Below are 4,876 nucleotides of genomic sequence, written 5' to 3' on the forward strand. Positions count from 1 at the left end.
GGGCAATATTATGTGAGGGGATGGCCCCCTTATTTTGGCCCTCATGTATCTCTCAAATCAATTTCCAAACATGGTTATGCACCTTACTTAATGCCATCAGAGTTTGCTGGAATTGTCCCAAAGTAGGGGGTGGCAGGCATTTTCCTTCAAAAATAGGATACACAGGAGGGGGTCTTCCATACAGAATCTCAAAAGGGGTAAGATTCAGCTTATAAGGGGTGTTATGCGCCCAAAAGAGTGTGAAGGGAAGGAGGGTCACCCAGTCCCCACCAGTCTCTATTGCCAACTTTGTCAAAGTTTCTTTTAGGGTCCGATTCATTCTCTCAACCTGTCCTGAGCTCTGGGGATTATATTCACAATGTAACTTCCATTTCGTCCCCAGAGCTTTGGCCAGCCCTTGTACAATCTGGCTCACAAAGGCAGGTCCGTTATCAGAGCCCATAGTCACTGGCAGCCTGTACCTAGGCACTATCTCCTCTAAGATCTTTTTAGCAACCACTATTGCTGTCTCTCCCTTAGCGGGGAAGGCTTCCACCCACCCCAAGGAGGTATCTACCAGAACCAACAGATAGCGATACACGTACTTGCCTGGCCTTACCTCAGTGAAATCTATCTCCCAGTGTTGCCCTGGCTTTTCTCCTCGGTACCTCGTTCCTGTGTGCTGCTTCTTCCCTGCCCTCATTAGCTGGCATGCTTTGCAAGCCTAAATTGTCTCTCGTACAGTTGCATTTTGTCGAGGGAACCTCAGGCAGGCCGTCTGGAGAAGTGTTAGGGTCTTTTATTCTCCCAAGTGTGTAGTTGTGTGCAGGTGTTCACACAGGTGATGACCCAGGGTGGCAGGCAATATCAGGTTGTTGTTTTGATCTCAGTACCATCCATCTTTGTCATCCTTCTGGAGGGTGGTATCCTCGTTGATCCAGGCGAGATCAGGGAGGGAATATTCAGGAACTGGTGGCAAGGTCCCCATACCAGGAGGTGGAAGTCTCACGGCTAATATGGGGGCGGCGTAGTCCCGGCTAGCCGCTTCTCGAGCGGCCGCATCAGCGGCACGATTGCCCCATGCCTTAGGGTCTTCTCCTTTCTGGTGACCGGGGACATGTACTACTGCTACTGCCCGGGGCAGCTGGACAGCTTCCAGGAGCCTGCGAATCTCGGGCAAATTTTTGACCTCCTTTCCCTCAGCTGTCCGAAATCCCCTTTCTTGGTATATTGGACCTTGAATATGGGCAGTGCTGAAAGCATATCGGCTGTCAGTAAAAACGGTGACTCTCTTCCCTTTGGCTTGCTCCAGAGCCTGTATTAGGGCAATCAATTCTGCTTTTTGCGCACAAGTGTTTGGGGGAAGTGTCTCAGCCCATATCGTCTGTCCTGAATCGTCAACTATGGCGGCTCCCGCCTTCCTTTGCCCATCTTTTACATAGCTGCTCCCATCGGTGAACCATCCTAGCTCACTGTTGTTTAGGGGTACATCAGTTAAGTCTTTTCGTGCCACCAGGGCCTCAGCCAGTATCTCACTGCAATCGTGGAGAGGGCAGTTTTTCTCTGGGTTAGGTAGGAGCGTGGCCAGATTCAGGAAGCAAGGGGTCTGAAAACGCACCCGTGGGGCATCGACCAGCAAGGCCTGGTAATGTGTCAAGCGGGCATTGGAGATCCACTTACCCGGCGGCTGCTTCAAAATCCCTTCAATGGCGTGGGGGGTGTAAACCAAGAGTTGCTGTCCATACGTCAACTTGTCAGCGTCGCGGACGAGGAGGGCAGTGGCTGCGATGATGCGAAGGCAAGGGGGCCACCCAGCGGCCACCGGGTCCAATCGCTTCGAAAGGTATGCCACCGGCTGCTTCCACGGTCCCCATTGTTGGGTCAAGACCCCCTTTCCTATTCCTTGCTTTTCATCTACAAACAGCTGCAATGGCTTATTTGGATTAGGCAGGGCAAGGGCTGGGGCTTCTAGTAGGGCCCGTCTGAGTGTCTGGAAAGCCTGTTTCATTGGCTCAGTCCAAGTCCAGTTTGGGGTCTCTTTACTTCCCTCATATAAGGGCCGGGCCTTCTCAGCAAACCCCATGATCCACAGTCTGCAATATCCAACAGTCCCCAGAAACTCTCTCACCTGGCGGGGGGTCTTGGGCTCTGGTATCTGCAATATTGTTTCCTTCATGGCCTGGGTTAGCCACCTTTGCCCCCGCCTGATCTTATACCCCAAATAGGTGACCTCTTGCCGGGCTATTTGAGCCTTCTTTGCGCTAGCACGATACCCCAAGGTGCCTAGGGCCTGTAAGAGGTCCCCGGTGGCACGGCTGCATGCCTCCTCTGTGGTTCCAGGCAACATAAGGTCATCTACACATTGTAGCAGAATGACCTCTGGGTGTCAAGTCCGATATTCATAGAGGTCCTCACTCAGAGCCTCATTAAACAAGGTAGGGGAGTTCTTGAACCCCTGTGGGAGGCGGGTCCAAGTTAATTGTACCACCGGTTGGCCTTCCCCCTCGGTCCACTCAAAGGCAAGTATCTCCTGGCCCTGGGCCACCAGGGGTAGGCTGAAAAAGGCATCTTTCAAGTCCAACACAGTGTACCAAGTGTACTCAGGCAGCAAACTGCTCAGGAGGGTATACGGGTTAGGGACAGTGGGGTGTATGTCACTCACCCGCTTGTTGACTTCTCGCAGGTCTTGGACAGGTCTGTAATCTGTCCCCCCTGGCTTCTTCACCGGCAGTAAGGGGGTGTTCCAAGGGGATTGGCACCGCTTGAGAATTCTGGCATCCATGAGACGTTGAATGTGGGGAGTGATCCCCTGCCAAGCTTCCTGGCTCATGGGGGTACTGTCTCACCCTCACAGGAGTTGCCTCGGCCTTTAGCTCGATGACGACCGGATGTCTCTGTTTGGCCAGTCCCATTCCTGCCGTTTCTGCCCAGGCCAATGGGTGTTTACGGACCCACGGTTGTACATCTGGTGCTATGGTCTCTGAGGGCTTAGGTGCAAAAAGTCTGTATTCATCTCTAAGGCTAGGGATAAGACATGTATCGGCTGTCCAAGTCCATCCATGACTGACATTCCCCCAGGGTCAAAATGAATCTGAGCATTAACTTTAGTCAACAAGTCTCTTCCAAGTAGAGGGGCTGGGCATTCTGGTATCACCAAAAACGAATGGGACACCTGGTGGGTCCCCAGATTTACTTTCCGTTCTGTGGTCCAACAATATCTTTTTGTTCCTGTGGCTCCTTGCACCAAGCTGGTTTTCTTAGACATTGGTCCCAGTTTTTGATTTAAAACAGAGTGTTGGGCGCCAGTATCTACCATGAAGCCAACGGGTTTCCCCTCCACATGTATGGTTACCCAGGACTCGGGGAGGGGTGCCGAGTCTTGACTCCCCTAGTCACTGTCTTCCCCCGCATATAGAACTCGAGTTCCAGGGGAGATTTTCTCTCTCTGGGTCGTTCCTCTCCTCGGGTCCCTCTTAGCGCACTCATTTTTCCAGTGCCCCTATTCTTTGCAGTAGGTGCACTGATCTTTCTTTAGGGCCTGCCTTTTTGGTCTCTCTGCCTTTTTGTTCTCCCCAGGATGTCCGGTGGTCTCGAGGTTCCCTCAATCCTGTTCCGGCCTTTATCCCCGCAAAAAGAATCTGGGCTAGCTCCCTCTGGTTCTTCCGGTTTTCCCTCGCCCTATGTTCCCTATCTTCCTTCCTGATCTTCTCAGCTAATTCCCTTTCCTCCCGTCGAATTCGTTCTTCCTTTTCTTCTGGGGTCTCCCTATTATTAAATACCTTTTCAGCTGCTTTCAGTAAATCCTGTATTGTCTGTTCTCCCAACCCCTCTATCTTTTGTAATTTCCTCCTAATATCTGGGGCTGCCTGATTTACAAATGCTAACAGAAATGCAGTGCGTGACTCCTCAACCTGGGGGTCCATTGGTGTATATTGCCTGAAAGCTTCCATCAGCCTCTCTAGGAAGGCTACCGGGCTCTCAGTGGGCTCTTGCTTTACTAAATTTACCTTTGCCAAATTTGTTGGCTTTCTTGCTGCGGCCCGCAGGCCAGTCATCAGAGTCTGGCGGTACACTCGGAGACGCTCCCTACCTTCCGCTCACTCAAAATCCCAGTTAGGCCGCAACAGAGGAAACCCCTCGTCCACGAGATGAGGCTGGGCGGTGGGCCTCCCGTTGGCCCCCGGGACCCGTTTCTGCACCTCTGCCAGAATTCGCTCCCGTTCTTCTGTGGTGAAGAGCACCTGCAACAGCTGCTGACAATCGTCCCAGGTGGGGTTGTGAGTGAACAGAATGGAATCTAAGAAGTCAATGAGGCCTTGGGGTTTCTCTGAGAAAGGAGGGTTTTGGGTCTTCTAATTGTACAGGTCACTCGTGGAAAAGGGCCAGTACTGATAGGTTCGCTCTCCGTCCGGGTTAGCTGGTCCCACTCGGACGGGGAGCGCCTGAACAGTGGATGAAGGTAACTCTGGGTCCCCAGGGTCTTGCCCACCCCTATCTCCCCTAGTTCTCCCCCGGGTCCCCAATGCTGGTCCCCCCTCATGGTCGGTTCCCGTTGGCCCTCTTAGTCCTCTCAGTTCACCCGTGGGAGCTTCTCTCCTCAGAGGGAATTGTGAGGGGGGCACATATGGCAGAGGCCTCATCTCCGTTTCTAGATCTATCAGGTTTGGATAAGATGATTCCTGAAAGACTAGTTTTGGGTCCTCTTTCTTTTTGGTTTCCTCCGGCGCGGGGCGGGGGGGGGGGGTCTCCATCACCAGGACCTGTGAATTAGAAGAACTAGGAGGTTTGTGAATGAAAGGTTTTAACCACTTAGGTGGATCTTCCACTAGATCCTGCCAAACCATGACATAGGGGACCTGACCCGGATGGCCCCAGGGATCCGGAGCTATAATCTTCT

General features: G+C 52.6%; 1 pseudogene; it reads right to left on the reverse strand.

Annotated features, from left to right (window-relative positions):
* Positions 1-400: 400 nt before the first annotated feature.
* Positions 401-4,583, reverse strand: LOC122448154 (annotated as a pseudogene).
* Between the last annotated feature and the right edge of the window lie 293 nt (positions 4,584-4,876).

The sequence above is a fragment of the Cervus canadensis genome, chromosome 10, assembly GCF_019320065.1.
Source record: "Cervus canadensis isolate Bull #8, Minnesota chromosome 10, ASM1932006v1, whole genome shotgun sequence".
In the NCBI taxonomy this organism is placed as follows: domain Eukaryota; kingdom Metazoa; phylum Chordata; class Mammalia; order Artiodactyla; family Cervidae; genus Cervus; species Cervus canadensis.